This window comes from Mus caroli, unplaced genomic scaffold (genome assembly GCF_978045245.1).
Source record: "Mus caroli unplaced genomic scaffold, Mus_caroli_1 scaffold_6, whole genome shotgun sequence".
NCBI classification, from domain to species: domain Eukaryota; kingdom Metazoa; phylum Chordata; class Mammalia; order Rodentia; family Muridae; genus Mus; species Mus caroli.
This window is the reverse complement of record NW_028227261.1, coordinates 34,461,990-34,479,033: the sequence shown is the minus strand read 5'-3', so window position 1 is coordinate 34,479,033 and position 17,044 is coordinate 34,461,990. Positions and strand designations below refer to the sequence as shown.

The 17,044-nt window shown below is 46.2% G+C and overlaps 1 pseudogene; it reads right to left on the bottom strand.

Annotated features, from left to right (window-relative positions):
• Positions 1–15,745: 15,745 nt before the first annotated feature.
• On the bottom strand, positions 15,746–16,318 carry LOC110293402 (small ribosomal subunit protein eS7 pseudogene; annotated as a pseudogene).
• Between the last annotated feature and the right edge of the window lie 726 nt (positions 16,319–17,044).

Genomic DNA, 17,044 nt, shown 5'->3' with positions numbered 1-17,044 from the left:
AATTTATCCAAAAAGCCAATAAATTTTTCTCAGAAATGCAAAAAAAAAAAAGAATGAATAAATAAATAAATAAATAAATAAATGTATATGAACCAGGTATTGTGGGTCATTCCTATAATCCCAACACTTGGGAAGTTGAGGCACTATGACTGACAAGACCCTGTTTTCAGATCAAAACAATAACTTGGAAGGCAGAGGAGGGAGGGCAGATGTAAGATCCAGGCCTGTCTGGAGGTCCACATAGCAAGTTCTAAGGCAGCCAGAGCTCCATAGTAAGATTCTGTTCCAAAACTAACAAACAGGACCAGTAAGATGGTTTAGCAAATAAAGATGCTGTCAAACCTGATGAATGGCCTGTAACTGGCTGTGTAGACCAGGCTAGCCTTGGGTGGTATGTAACTGGCTATGTAGACCAGGCTAGCCTTGAACTCAGAGATCCTCCTCCTGCCTTTGCCTCTTGGGTGCTAGGATTGAAAGCATTTTCCCCAACACCTGTCTGTCTTACTTCCTTCCTTCTTCCTATTCTTCCTTCCTTCCTCCCTCCTTCCTTCCATCCTGTTTATTATAATTGTATGTTTATGTGTGCGTGCCTCTATGAGTTTGTATACACTGTATACACACTGGAGTCCCCAGAAGCCAGAAGAGGTTGGCAGATCTCCTGCAGCCAGAGTTACTGGTGGTTGTGAACTACCATATAGATGCTAGGAACTGAACTCAGATCCTCTGCAAGAACAGAAAGTGCTCTTAACCACTAAGCTATCTCTTCAGCCTCAATTTTCATACTTTTCCTTCATTTTTCTCTCTGGGTCCTCTTCTAAGCAAGAATAATTGTGAGTTCAAAAGAGGGACATAGAAATTTGGAAGAGGAATCTATGGGTAAAATGCTTGTGCCAACCTGACAACCTGAGTTCAATCCCTGGAACCCACAGCAAGGCGAAGCAGAAAATTGACTCCACAGAGCTTTCTCTGACCTCCACACTCAACCTGAATCAGACTTACAAATTAACATTTTACATTTTTAATTCAATTTAAAAATTGAAATATAAACAGTAGTAGCAATCAATAGCCCACATGCCACTTGTATTTCACTAAGCCACACTGAAGTTTGAAAAGGTTCTGCCTGGCCACACCTGAAGTCGTTCCATTCCCTCCACCCGTTTGAAGGCACCATTGCCAGCTCCTATCTTAAGAGCCGTGGGAAACCTCCAACCACGGTTCAGCTGGGGGCAGCTGGGGGCTGGGACTTCTTTACATTTTTGATAAATGACTCTGGCTGCCCACGTGCAGAGTTCAGCAGGAGTGCCACAGGAAGGCAGGAGAGGCAGCTGTGAGGCTCTGTCTCAGGCTGAGGGGGGAGCTGGCTGGTGGATTTCCAACAGCACCCGCAAAGGTCTAACCCTACAAGAAGCTGCCTTTCCTTTTATTTCTCTAGGCTGATGCAAGCCCTTACAGATACATGTAACTTCTTCAATCCTCCTGTCTCAGTATCAGCCCCAAGGATGCCCAGATTCAGAACAGTCTGTCCCCTGCACATGAGAACACAGCTCCCTGCCTAGCTCAGGCTGCCCACAGTGAGAACTTCAGGATGCCAGCCAACTGGGCTCTGAGATCTCTTCCAGTGACTGTGTTAGGGACTAAGTAGGTTACATAATTCTTGTCACCTGAACACTGGTAGCCTGTCCACCGGTGTGGCTGAGGTGGGATAATGACTGAGAACATTAAGGGGTCGTAGGAAGGAGAGGAACTCTTCAATAGAGTCTTATCAAAGTCTCACCAGTCAAGGATTCTAATCCAATTATCAGCATTTGCTGTGAAGGTGGCTCACATGGAGACAACCTGCCTCTTATATTTCAAGTAAGAATGTTGAAATAGCAGTTGGCCGTGCCTAAAGTCAGAGCATGTTGGACCTAGGATGATCTTTCCCCTTCCCCAGACATGAGCCTACAATTTTCTAGGAATGTCCCAAGCAAAGCAACAAACTCCATTTATAGCAAAAGTCTCCTTTACCCTCTTGCGAGCAGAGGTTTCATCTGATCAGATGTTAATCCTATCCACCTTAACTCAGGAACCTCCCTAGGATGCCAATTACCCAAAAGAAGGAAAATTGGGGGAAGACATTTTGTTGTTGTTTCTGAGACAGTCTCATGTGCTCCAGGGTGGCCTTAGCTTTGCTGTATAGCCGAGTAGAACCTTGAACCCCGATCCTCCTGCCCTTGTCTCCCAAACACTAGGGTTTCCAGTGTGCACCGCCCAATTTATGCAGTGTTGGGAATTTAACCTAGGACCTTCGGCATGCTAGAACTCTAATCTGAGCCATATCCCCAACTCAAGAGGCAAAAATTCATAGCAACTCTTTGAGATATAAATTGAGAGGCACCAAAATCATCTATATGACTGCTGTTATGACTATTGTTATGACAACGTTTAATAGGCTGGAGAGGTGGGTCAGTAGTTAGGAGCACTGGTTGTTCTCCCAGGGGACCCTAGTTCCGTTCATAGCACCCACATGGTAGCCTCCAGTCATAGAGGATCTGGTGCCTTCTTCTGGCCTCTAAGGCACTGCACACATATGGTTCACATACATACCTGTGGGCAAAACATAGGAAACGCCACTTTAAGTGTGGCTCTCTCTTAAGAAGCCCCTTTCCTTGAGTTCCTCCTTTGTGGCTAATTTTTCGTTAATTCCCTGCTTAAATCCACGTTAATAAAAACCTTTCCTTGATAAACTCCAACTGTGCTTCATTTCAGCTCCTGACAGTGGTCTTTGCTGCCTCAAAGACAAGAATCCTGCCTTGGCCTGGTGTGGTGGTTCACACCTTTAATAACCTTAGCACTCAAGAGACAGAGGCAGGCAGATCTCTGTGAGCTTCAGGCCAGCTTGGTTTTCCTGTTACGGCACACAGCATCGTGGGACCTTGGATGCTGTGTCTCACAGCTGCTGACAAGGTCACAAAGTCCACACTGACTGCTCAGGCACCCTCTGGCCTGCCCCACCCCCAAAGTTCCTTTCCAGAAGTTGGTATCCTCCTGTGTGGCCTTCCCGAGGGTTTCTGGCTCCTGTGCCTCTGGGAAATGGCCCTTCCTTCTCATTATTTCTCAGCTACCACTCCTCTGGGGGCCTCCACCCCTGTAAACAGTTTTTGCTGTTGCTTTTGTGTTTGTTTCTGACAGGGTTTATGTAGCTCAGGCTAGCCTTAAACCCATGATCCCCCTAAATACTGGAATTATAGGTATGTGTCATCAAATTTGTTTTGTTTGGGAAAATATCTTGGTGGCCCAGAGTGGCCTCAACCTTATAAATTCTGAAATAATTATAGGCATGCAGCACCCCTTTTGGCTCTAACACTCTGGCCCTTTAAAATTCCCACAAGCCCGCTCTCTGTTTCTTTAACTCATCAACTCTATGATGGGAGTGTTGACTGAGGGGCATGCTCCAAGATGCTGGAGTTCAGCTTTTTAAGGTAAGCAAGACTGACAGGGAGGGCAATGGCTTGGTGGGTAAGATGCCCGATGCCAAGCCTGACTCTGAGGTCCATCCCCACCCACAGGTTGGAAGGAGTGAACTGACTCCTACAAGCTGTCCTCTGACCTCCACTTGTGCGTTGTGGCCTGCACACCCAGACACACAAAAGACAAAGTATAGCTTAAAATGTTTAAAAAGCAAAGAGTCTGATACCTGGGCTGGGCTTGATGGTACACACTTGTAATCTCAGCGCCAGAGAGGCAGAAGCAGGGAGAACTCGAGTTTGAAGCCAGTTTACACAGCTGCATGGCACGATCTTAATCTCAGACATAAATTAGGCCAGGGGAGCCGGGCGTGGTGGCACACGCCTTTAATCCCAGCATTTGGGAGGCAGAGGCAGGCGGATTTCTGAGTTCGAGGTCAGCCTGGTCTACAAAGTGAGTTCCAGGACAGCCAGGGCTACACAGAGAAACCCTGTCTTGGAAAAAAAAAAAAAAAAAAAAGCCCAGGGGAGGGGGTGCAAGCCTTTAGTCCCAGCTCTCCGGAGGCAGAGGCAAGCAGATCCCTGTAAATTCAAGATGAGCCTGGTCTACATTGAGACCCTGTCTCAAAAGCAAGTTAATAAACTAATTAAGTTAAAGCCCCAGGCCCTTGTGTGTCCTCGTGAACACAGGGAAGGAGTCAGCTCTGAGGTCCACACTGGAAAACAAGAAAGCCTTCTAGAAAAAAGGCAAGCTGAAGGTTTCAAAGTGGCAGAGCTGAACTGGAAAGTGGTGGGAGGGGCCGTGGGAGAGGAGACGGGGGTGGGGGGTAGGGGGTGGGAGCACAGAGGGAGGCAGAGGCTTCGGGAGAAACCTTTAAAATTTGTTCTGAAACAGTGCACACCTGAAGTCTCCACACTTGCAAGATAGAGGAAGGAAGGTTTGAAGTTCATGGTCACCTCAGCTACATAACAAGCTACAGGTAAGTCTGGGCTATGTGAGGCCTTTTCTTTAAAAAAAAAAAAGGAAAAAAAAAAACTTATTTCGAGTGTGTGCACAGAGGGGTGCATATATATATATCACAGCACCTACCGATTGCTTTTTTGTTCGGTTGGTTGGTTTGGTTGAGTTTGGTTTGGCTTTTGGTTTTTCGAGGCAGGGTTTCTCTGTATAGTCTTGTTGTCCTACATTCCCTGCGTAGACCAGGCTGGCCTGAAACTCACAGAGATCGCCTGTCTCTGCCTCCCGAAAGTGCTGGGAATAAAGGCATGCACCACTACCACCTAGCCAGATTCTTTTTCAAAAGAGAAAAAAAAAATTAGTCAAGTATGTTTAGACATGCCTGTAATTCCAATAAGAAGAAGCTGGGGAAACAGGAATTCAAGGCCAGGCTAGCTTGGGCTACAAAATACCCTATATCAAAAAGAAAAAAAAAAAAATCAGAACAACAGTGTAAGTTTAATAAGGACACAGAAGTCATGAAGGGATTAAGCCAGGGGAAGGTTGGACTGGATTCACCAGTGCTGACTGACAGGGGATGGGGTCTGGGGGTACAGCCAGGTAGGGTCAGGAGCTATCAACTAGTAATTCAGCTGCACAGAATGAGAACTGAGCAGACACCAGGTTCTTCTAGCTTGGACAATTGGGTGAGTGGGGAGGGTGGCTGAGTCTGCCCTATGCTGTGCACTGAAGCTGTGAGGAGTGAGACCTACCAGGCCCCCTAACAGAGCTTGCACTCCAGATGAAGGAGCACATGATCAATTTCTGTGTTTGGTAACAAGCGGAGCACACAGGAGTCCTGGAGGCCCCTGGGGACATGGCCTGAGGCGGAAATGCAGGAGCTGAGAATGGTAGGACAGGGGGATGAGTCCTAATGAAGGAGACCTCTGCAAAGTCTCTCCCCCTCCAGATGGAGGGACCAGTATAGCTAGGGAAGGACAAGGTTTCTGTGCTCAAGCTGGCCCCCTGGTCCTCCTGCCTCTTGCTTTCCAAGTGCTGGGATCACACTTGGCCTTTGTGCCTGGCTCCCCATCGGAGCTGCAGACAAGGTGTCTGGGTGTGTTTCTGAGGACCCGGAAGAAACCCCTGCAGTGTTGGATGCACCACCAGGCCTGGGGCTCAGGAAAAAGGCACGGAGAGGCCCTGGGTCATAAAAATGAGATGGCCTGTGCTTCATTTCATCCCGGGTGGGTTGCTCTCGTTCAGGGGGGGGAGGGGGTGGGGGGAGGGGGGAGGTGTAAGTTCGAGAATGGAGTCAGCAGCATGGCTGCCCAGCCAGGCCAGGTGAGGAGAAACAGGAGCCTGCCAATGGAAACACCTGAAGGGGCTGTTAAAACACTAATTGTGGAGCACCGTGTGCCCCACCCCCAGCTTCTAACTCAGCAGGTTTGAGGTTGAGGCCTGCTGAATTCATTTCCGACCATTCCCTGGTGATTATAGGTTGACCCAGAGATCACAATTTAAAGAACATTGAAGTTTTCAACCTGTGGGCCCTGGCCCCTTTGTGTGTGTGTTGGCGGGGGTGGGGGGGGTCGTCGTCAAACCACCCTTTCACAGGAGTTGCTTAAGACCATCAGAAAACAGAGATTTTACCTTTACCATTCATAACAGTAGCAAAATTACAGTTATGAAGCAGCAGTGGAATAATTTTACTGTTGGGGGTGACCACAACATGAACATGACCCATTGAAGAAGGGTCACAGCCTTAGGAAGGTTGAGACCCGCTGCTGCCGTGGACAGATTGGGCCGGAAGGAGCAGCTTGTGAACTGTAGGGGAGCTTGCAACCCATCCTCCCCAGGAGGTTAGAACACCACCCACCCCACCCCACCCCTGGCCCACTTGGCGGTGGGGTCCAGCTGTTTCAGCTGCCATTGTCTTTCCAACACCAGCCTCTTCTGGGCTCTGAAGGCAATAATGTTACTTAGGTGGAAACAGGACTAAACTCCCTGAAAGGAGGGAAGCTAGAAAAACCCTGTCAAATGTCCCATAAAAGCAAGCGTCCCTTACCACATTTTTTTCCCTAGGAAACTGAGGTCATCAGCCAGGAGCTGCCTCAACCTCCACTCTTTGTTCTTTTCTCTCCTTTAGGGAGAGACCATGGACAACCTCACATTCATTCCACTGGGTAGCTCAACCCCTCCATCCAAGCACCAGATCCCATCCTTTCCTCCTGCTTCTCTTTTTGTTCTGTTCTGTTTTGGTTTTTTTGTTTGTTTGTTTTTTGTTTTTTTGAGACAGGGTTTCTCTGTGTAGCCCTGGCTCTCCTGGAACTCACTCTCTAGACCAGGCTGGTCTCGAACTAAAAAATCCGCCTGCCTCTGCCTCCCAAGTGCTGAGATTAAAGGCGTGCACCACCACCCCTGGCTCCTCCTGCTTCTTGATTTCTTCACTCTCTGCAGCCTTCCTTCTCTTTCCACAGTCTGTGTAGGAATAGATACCTAGTTGCTATATCCAACGGATTCATGTTACACTGAATCCAGCTGGTACCACTGCTTCTGTTGCCATAGCTCTGGGTTCTCCCTGGTCTCTGTCACTGCCTTGTGATGGGGCCATGTCTACCTTTGCCCCATTGGTGATTCCTAAACCTATTCGGCTGTTGTTTTATCCAGCCAAAATTTCTGCAGCAAACATCCATGCTATTGTGTTAATAATGGGATAGATATAGTGAGACACAGAACATTGTCTGGTCCAGGCCAAATGCACATCCTACCTCAAGCTACATTCCATGGAGTCGGTGACGATGGTGACGATGGCTTGATGTGGTCCGTAGTCTAGGGTGATGGATGTACTGGAACTGACGGTGGGACAGACTGTGAAGGAGAAAAGCAAAGTAGCGGTGACTCTCCCTTCAATAGGATTGTCACAAGGGGCCTTCAGAGAATGGCGACTCTAGAGCATGTTATTAGAAGGTGCCGCAGTCTGGGGGAAATCTCTGTTGGTAAAAGGCTGGTTTCGCAAACATGAAGACCTGAGTTGTGTGAAAGAAACTTTTATTCTCCTGATGTAAATGTCGTCTCCAGGGCTTACTACCTCCATCTGCTAACTTAGGCCTAGTCCTTTCAGTCTCCACACAATCTAAGCCTAGAGTGTTTTCAGCCTCTGAAACTTGCTGCTGAATAAGCCTGCCCTTCCTAGTTCTTCCTGAACTCTAGATGGCTGGCTTAGCTCAGCTGCTCTGACTCAAACTCCTCTCCCAGCTGATTTATCCAATCTGGCTCTTTTCTTGACCTTTATATTAGCCTCAAACTAACTAGCAAACTTTTCTTTTTTCTTTCTTTCTTCTTTTTTTTTTTTTTTTTTTTTTTTTTTTTTTTTTTTTGGTTTTCCGAGACACGGTTTCTCTGTGTAGCCCTGGCTATCCTGGAACTCACTTTGTAGACCAGGCTGGCCTCGAACTCAGAAATCCTCCTGCCTCTGCCTCCCAAGTGCTGGGATTAAAGGCGTGCGCCACCACGCCTGGCTGTCTTTTTTTTTTTTTTTTAAGTATAAAACAGAGTTTATTTAGGGCATGGAGAGGAATTGAGAGAGTAACAGGGGCAGAGGAAGGCAGAGAGAAGGAGAGAGTAGAGAAGAAGGAGCCGGCTATGGCCACGTGGAGGAGGGGAGAGGGAGGAAGTGGGGAGCAAGGAGGAAAGAGGCAAGACTGTAGAGACTAGCAAACTTTTCTAACCTCCTGGCTCCCGCTCATTCTCTGGCTCCTGTCTTTACCTGTGTCTAACTTGTTCTTTCTCTGTAACCTGTCTCTCTCTAACAGTCCTGGGAAAACTGCCTCCTTCCTCCAGGCTGCTCTATGCTTGCTCTCCTTCCTCCAGCTGCTCTATGCTTGCTCTCCTTCCTCCAGGCTGCTCTATGCTTGCTCTCCTTCCTCCAGCTGCTCTATGCTTGCTCTCCTTCCTCCAGCTGCTCTATGCTTGCTCTCCTTCCTCCAGGCTGCTCTATGCTTGCTGTCAACTCTACCATACCGCTCTCCATGAACACGACTATATTCCTGTACCATATTCTCTTCTTCCTGTACCGTCTATCTGTCTCTTAAGTAGCTTTCCTTTCCTCTCTCTCCTCCTAAAAGTTGGGGGTATCCTATTCTGTGAACTCTTTTTCTGATTTGTCACTTTGTCTGCCACTCAACTAGACATCAAATTGAAACATGGGTGCTTCCTTCTACAAACTAACTTTACCGTCATTGTTGGGGATTAAAGGTGAGTTCTAAGGATGTATCTGTATTCCAGTCAGAGGGATTAAAGTGCTAAGGACTGAGCCACACCCTAACTAGAAAGGGGTTCAAATATCCTGTAACAGAGTTTGATCCCCAGAACAGATGTGGAAAACCTGGGCACGGTGGCCTGTGATGTGATCCCTGCCTGGGAAGGTAAAGACGGGGTGGGGGTGGGGCGGAGTCCTGCGTTGCCTGATAATCATAAAGTTCAAGTCGATAAGAACAAGGTGGAAAACATCATAAGGTTGACCTCTGACCCCCACATGTGTGCACCCTCAGGCACACACATACACAAAAGCACAGGCAAGGCCATTACTTTGCTATGAGCTTGTACAGTCTAGGCCAAATGTAAAAATGGGCCACGCGTGCTACAGGTCCATATCCCCAAGTTGAAACTAAACTTTTTATTTTCTCCTAAGAAACCGGCTTTAAAGAGTCAAGAACCAAATATCCTAATGCCAGCTTTAGCAGCTATGCTACTGTAGTTAATCCTTATACAGAATAACTGAGGTAAGCTGACGTTAACCTATCACCTGTCCCCTCCTCTCTGCCTTACAAGGAAGGACAATGATTTTGAAATACCCATGTGCTTATGTTCTGTCTCTAGCCCTTTTCTGTCTACAAAACCAAACTATTGTGTTAAGCCCATAACTCTATTTTAAGGGACAAAGTGTTGTCTGGTTCTAGGGCCAAAACCAAAACCCATGGAGATAGATAAACTAAATTCCTGCAGTTTGTGCAGGGCCAAGGTACACAAAAAACTGAGAATCAAGTTGATCATTGTGGTCTGTCTGTAAAATTAACTTTATTCTCCTGTAGTAATTGTTGTCTCTAAGGCTTACTGCCTCAGTCAGCTAACCTAAGCCTAGTCCTGGAAGTTCTGAGCATCCATACAATCTAATCTAGACCTAGAATGTTTTCAGCCTCTGAGACTTACTGCTGAATAAGCTCACCCTTTCTGGTTCTTTCTGAACTCTGGCTGGCTGGTCAACTCAGATCTTCTGGTTCAAATCATCTCTTTATGCTGACTGATCCAATCGGGTTTCACTTTTGTCTTCTCCTAAATTACACTGCTTGGACTCAAACTCACTCTATCAATCTGTTCTAATCTTCTGGTCCCTTCTCATTCTCTGGCTTGTTCTGTCTTCCCCTGTGTGTAGCTTGTTGTCTCTCTGCAACCTGTCTCTGTACAACTGTCCAGGTAAAACTGCATCCCCCTCTCTCTGTTCCATCCCCCTCTCTGTATAGCTCCCTCTGATGTTGCTGCTTCTCTTTCTCCTCTTCTTGTGAGAGTTGGGTGTATCCTAGACTGTCAAATCTATGATTCGTCACTGTTTCTGCCACTTGTTTAAACATTTCACTTTCAAACGTGGTTGCTTCCTTCTACAAAATAACTTTGCTTTCATTGTTTGGGATTAAAGGTGTGTACTAAGGGCTAAGCCATACCACAACTAGAAACAGGTATTTTTCAGTAAAAAAGCAACCCCACAATCTCAGGCTTCACAGTGTGATCAAATATCCGGCAGCAGTGATTGATCCACGCATATTTCCCTGCTGCTGCTGGGTTTGGGGTTGTGGGGGCCAGCCTGAGATAGAAAGTTCTGGAAATGAAAATCCCAGTGCATCAACAGCATCCACAGTGGAAGGGGACCAGAGTGGCAGTGCTATCTCCTGGTAGCCCTGTGAGTCGCAGGATAAAGTCTGTTCTTGCAAAAGTGACATAAATACTAGGAGGATTTAAGGGGGAGGGGGTCTAAGCAGTTAAATTTAAGGAGCTTTCCAACTTTGCTTGCTTGCTTTCGACTGGCCTGAAACTATGCGGCTAAGAATGACCTCTATCAGGGTGAAAACACAAGGCTTACCTCCGTGGAGATAAAATATGGTTTATTCTGGAGCCAGATATCTTGTTGTGTCTCGGAAGGAGCATGAGAATGGCTGAGAACATCTGGGGGACTAGTCCTTATAACGTTGTACCCCTGAAAACCCATGTGTGACGCTCCATCTGGCCCAGGAAAGGGTATAGATAAGTCTAGGGGGTTTTTACCTTTGTTACCTGTGGCACTTACACCTGGGCGTGGTGGCATACGCCTTTAATCCCAGCACTTGGGAGGCAGAGACAGGCAGATTTCTGAGTTCGAGGCCAGCCTGGTCTACAGAGTGAGTTCCAGGAGAGCCAGAGCTATAAAGAGAAACCCTGTCTCGAAAAACCAAAAACAAAACAAAACAAAAACAAAAAAACAAAACAAAAAAACCTGTGGCACTTACCAAACACTGAGCAGTTCTCTGGCCAGAAAAAAAAAGCAAAGGAACTAAAGGTGCCGTGTAGGTTAGGTCAGTGAAAAATTGGGCCATAGTGCTCTACGGTGTGAGCCTCCACAGATGTCAGCAGGGAGGGATGGACTCATAACTCCACGTGGTCAGCTTTAAACAGCTTGAGAAGTTCTCCTAAATTTTTAGGGGGCACCACTCAGGTCAAACAGGAATTCACAGCTTTGACACAGAAAGGAATTCTGGTAGTCACGAGTATAATAGAGATACTTTCACGTAGCTTTAGAATGAGGTTAAGAGAAAGAAGTGCTCGGGAAAAAAAATAAAGTGCATCAAACTGTGAGTATAGGTCCTAGAGGTGGATGGCCTTTACAGATGGCTTCTTGGGAGGGAAGAGGGGGTGTCTCTGTGTAGCCCTGGCTGTCCTGAAACTCACTCTGTAGACCAGGCTGGCCTCGAACTCAAAAATCCACCTGCCTCTGCCTTCTGAGTGCTGGAATTAGAGGTGTGCACCACCACCTCCCAGCACAGATGGCATTTTTTTAAAGATTATTTTATGTATATGAGTACACTGTAGCTGTGCAAATGGAACTCAGGATTTCTGCTCACTCTGGTGTATATATAACTACACTGTAGCTGTCTTTAGACACACCAGAAGAGGGCGTCAAATCTCATTACAGGTGGTTATGAGCCACCATGTAGTTGCTGGGATTTGAACTCGGGACCTTCAGAAGAGCAGTCAGTGCTCTTAACCGCTGAGCCATCTCACCAGCCCCACAAATGGCATTTTTAGTAGGTCATGAGATCTCTTTTCTCTATAAATTTTATCTTTTTTTAAAATTTATTTATTTATTATGGATACAGTGTTCTGCCTGCATGTATGCCTGCAAGCCAGAAGAGGGTACCAGATCTCATTATAGATGACTGTGAGCCACCATGTGGTTGCTGGGAATTGAACTCGGGACCTTTGGAAGAACAGCCAGTGCTCTTAACCTCTAAGCCATCTCTCCAGCCCAAATATTATCTTTTTTAAATAAATAAAAATTTATTTGTTTTTTTAATGTGTTTATTATTTTTTGTGTTTGGGTGTTTCTGAGTATGTTTACCACATGCATGCCTGGTGCCCATAGATACCAGAAGAGGGCACCAGAGCCCTTGGAACTAGAGTGAGTCACCATATGGGTGCTGGAAATTGAACTTGAGTTCTTCAGCCAGTGCTTTTCTGCAGGGGCATCTCTTCAGCCTCTGTAACACCTTACCTTAAAAAGAGGCTATAATGATCTTTCCTTTTGACACAAACGGTTGTGTTGTTGTTGTTGTTTTGAGACAAAGTCTCTCTGTGTAGCCCTGGCTGTTTGGCCTCTGAATGCTGAGATTAAAGTCATGAACCACCATACCTGGCTCTAGAGTTTTGTTTGTTTTTGTCAGGAGATAAAGAAGGAAGAGGCTCAGCTGGGCAGTGGTGGTGCACGCCTTTAATCCCAGCACTTGGGAGGCAGAGGCAGGCAGATTTCCGAGTTCAAGGCCAGTCTGGTCTACAGAGTGAGTTCCAGGACAGCCAGGGCTACACAGGGAAACCCTGTCTCGAAAAACAAACAACAACAGAAGTAAGAGGCACTGAGTATGGTGGTGCTCACCTTTTATCTTTGCACTTGGGAGTAGAGGCAGGCAGACCTCTGTGAGTTCAAGGCTAGCCTGGTATACTTGGCTACATCTGGAATTAACTAAAATCCAAGCATCTGGGGATCCCTGAAAAGGACCCCTCCCCCCTTCTTCCTCTTCTTCCCCCTGCCTCTCTCTCTAAGACAGGCTATCACTCTGTAGCTGTGACTATCCTGGAGCCTACTATGTAGACTAAGCTGAGCCAGAACTCAGAGATCCACCTGCCTCCCAAGTGCTGGGATTAAAGGTGTAGACCACTATGGCCAGTTGGGAGTCTTTCTTTATTAAACCATTTGAAGTGAGAAGACCTACTTTTGATCCAGACAGTTTGAGGTGGGAAGACCACCTTTAATTTGGGGCATGCCTTCTGTTGGCAGCCTATGTAAAGGACATGGAAGAAGGAAGCTTGCTCTCAGCCTGCTTGCTCTCACTCTTGCTACCAAGTCCATTTCTTCACTGCCATAAGCACCTACTCTAAACCAATTTAAGCTTACCCCAGTCTAGCTTACAAATGAATGAGACTCAGACTGTGGTTATTTTATTTGGTCTTGACAATTGCTGAGGGGAGCCCCTAATCTACTTTTCTGACTGCTGGCCTGGCTACTTCCCCAGTGGTGTACTCCAGATATTTGATGTTTCTCCTGGCCATGTGCTGGTGGGTTCATCTCCCCTCATGGCAGCCTCCTCCCCCATTGCCCTCAATGTTTTTTCTTCTCTCGACTGGCTCTGTAACCCCCAACCAGGTAATTCAAAACCTGCCTACCTCTAATCCCTCCAGTAATTGGCTGTCACCATTTTTATTTAACTAATAGCTTTAAATTATGGAACAAGGCTTGCACCACAAAATCACTCAAAACTAGACCTTTGAGTACAGAATTTAGCATTACAATATGTAGCAACAGACCAAACTTCAATACCTACTTCATCAGCGTTCTGGTATATATAAAGACCAGCTGAGACATCCGGCTCTATAGACTGAACAGCTACTGGATTCTTGGACCTTCCATCTGGACCATAGCCTCAAAGCCATTCTAGCATCTCTCTCTCTCTCTCTCTCTCTCTCTCTCTTTCTCTCTCTCTCTCTCTCTCTCTCTCTCTTTCTCTTTCTCTCCTCTCTCTCTCTCTCTCTCTGTGTGTGTGTAGACATAGTCTTACTGTGTAATCCAGGCTGGTAAAAGTAGCTTTTTTTTTTTTTTTTGAGTCTTGGGGGCAGATTTGGCTTAGCATCAGAGCCTACTGAGGCATTCTTTTCTCTGGACCTCTTTTCAGGATTAGGGCCAGATGGTGGGTCAGGAAGCTAAGCCTCCATCCAGTCTGCAGTTCTTTCTCTAGAGCAGTTGTTCTCAACCGTCCTAACACTGCAACCCCTTAATACAGTTCCTCATGTTGTGATCCCCCAACCATTAAATTACTTTCATTGCTACTTCATACCTGTAATTTTATTACTGTTATGAATTGTAATATGTTTTCTGTATAATGCGAATATCTGCGTTTTCTGATGGTCTTAGGTAACCCCTGTGAAAGGGTCATCTGACCCCCAAAGGGGTTGCGATCCACAGGTTGAAAACCACTGCTCTAGAGTCAAACCTCTTCTCTCCTGAGAAATATGTCTGACATTAGATTTTCATGACTGAGAGGTTCTGTTCCCAAGGTCTAGGACTAGATTTCCCAAGAGGCATTCTCTTGACATGAAATAAATTTGGGGTGTAAATTCATTACCAACCTCAAGGCTGTCCACTCGAGGCAGAATGACTAAAACCGTAGCACGTAGCACATGGCAGGTGTGCAGGTTTGGATCCTCCCAGAAGCAGACTGGTGGGATGAGGTACATAAGAGATTTATTTGGAGAAATGACTGGGAGGGAAAAAGAGGGGAAGAGAGAGGGAGACGGAGAGAGAGCCTTCAGATCACGGCCATGATATAGACCTGAGAGCTAAGCAAGAAAACAGGAAGAAACGATTGGGTACATCCAAATCTATTAGAAAAGACCCGTTCTGTAAAGAAATAGCCCCATTCAGATCTCTACTATGCCCAGCATGGGCTGGAGCGGGATGGGGAAAGAGTAGCCTCAGCAAGGGCACAGTCAGTCCTCAAAAGGGAATGACAGCTGTCAATCAAGTTCACTCCCCTTGGCAAGTTGTCTTACAAGCGCTAGGAGCTGCCATGTTCCCTCCTGTTGCCAGTGGTCAGGCCCAAACCCCCAGCAGTGATGTTACTACTCATCCTGTGCGTGTTGAGAGGGTTCAGGGAAGTGATACATGGGAGCTCAATAAATGTCAGTGATGGTTATTATTAGCATCACTGTGAGATGTAAGATGTAGGCAGCGTGAGAGTGAGAACAAGGAGATAGTTACGTCTCAGCCCACTCTTGCTGGCTTTCGTGATCTCGGGCTGTGACTCTCCAGGCTGAGAACAGCACCCAGCATGTGAGCGGCACTACACTGTGTAACGGATTTGTGTCATCATTTTCAAATAATAGCACTAGAGAAATGATTTCTGGAAATGTCATACTCTGGCGTGGTGTCGCAGGATCTCTGTGAAGTCTCTATTCTGCTCACACACACACACACGTTCAGGAGGCACAAGCTGTCACACACACACACACACACACACACACACACACACACACACACACACACACGTTCAGGAGGCACAAGCTGTTCTCTCCCAGACTCATCTAGGTTCCAGGTTTATTTCTCTGCTCACAGCATCCATGAAAATGTTACATTGTAATCACACAACATTACCCGCTGTCCTGGGGATGCTCACTGTGTGTCTGGGACTCTGGAAGTTTTATCTATTGTCTCTCATCTTATTTCCGCTTTACTATAGAGGAAATCAAGGCTAAACGCTAGGGAGTGGCTTTCACAGCTTATACATGGCTTCAAGGTTTCCTCTAGACATCCGTTTGGAGAATTCACTCATTGCCCTAGCTTCATTTCCTCTTTTTTTTATATTTACTTATTTCATACGCATAAGTGTTTTTGCCTATCTGTGTGTTTGGTAACTAGAGAGGTTGGAAGAAGGTATGGGGTCTCCTGGAACGGGAGTTACAGATGGTTGTGAGCTGCCATGTGAATGCTGGGAATTGAACCTGTCTCTTGGAACAAACAAACAAACAAACAAACTATAAATAACACTTTATTCTGTCGTTTTCTTTACAACGGAAACTCTGGGAATTCAAAATTAACATCCTTGCCTGTGAGCTTCTTGTACACAGCAGAAAAAGTTTGGACCTTGTGTTCCATGTTGTTCTGCTGTGCTTTGTCTAAGTGAACATTTATGAGCCGGCTGCCATCCAGTTTCACGTGGATCCTCTTACCCACAACTTCACTTGGGAAGACCGAGTCTTCAAGGATGGCATCGTGCACTGCTGTCAGGGTGCGGCTTCTGGGGCACTTCTGCTTATTTTTCATAAGGCTTTTCCGGGTTGGCTTGGGCAGAATCCTCCTCTGAGCAATGAGGACTATACTCTTCCTACTGACCTTTTTTTCCTATTCATGAACTAACCGGACTTGGATTTTCTGGAAAGATTTAAGCTGAGGAACTGGTACAAAAATTACAATAGCTTTCTGACCACCACCAACTTCAATTTCCTTGGCTATGGTGATGTTGAGTGCCTTGAGATCTGAGTTCATCTCCAGCTCGAGCAGCGCCTGAGAGATGCCAGACTCGAACTCATCCAGATTCTCACCATTGGGCTTCCCAATCTTGGCCCTCAAGCCAAGCATGGCTTCATCCTTACAGAGTGCTGGCTTAGAAAGAATGTAGCAAGTGTTCTTAACTACTAAGCCCCTGCTCCAGCCCTTCAGTTCATTTCTATGTCCTACTTTCCTTTATTTTAATGTATTTCATTTATTATTTGTGAATTGTTTATTCATTATTGTTGTATTATTGATATATATGGGGGGCGGTGCACACATGCGTGGAGGTCAAAGGACAGCTTTGCAGAGTCAGTTCTTTCCTTCTGACTTCCGTGGGTTCTGGGGACTTAACTCAGGTTTGCATGGTGAGCACTTTCTCTGCTGAGCCATTTCCCCAGGAGCTTCCTTTATTGATAATTTTTATTATTATTATTATTATTATTATTATGGTGCTGAAGTGAATCTAGAGCCTCATGCCCTAGAAAGCACGTCCATAGTGGAGCTGTGTTTCTAGTGTAAACAAAGTTGGGTGTGATGGTGCATAACTGTAAAATTCCAGCATAAAAGGAAGATCCAAGAATACAGGACCATCCTCGGCTGCATGATGAGTTCAAGGCCAGCCTGGGCCTCATGAGACCCTTTGATAAAATAAATAACATTTTAAACATGAAAGTACAGCTGTGTTACCACCTTCTCTAAGAAGCCATTCCCAGTCATCACCTCTGTGTAGATTACTTTTTCTTTTTCCCGAGGACCCAGTCTATGGTGCTCAATTCTATAAGCCTCGGGGACAGATCAATATTCTTTTTTTTT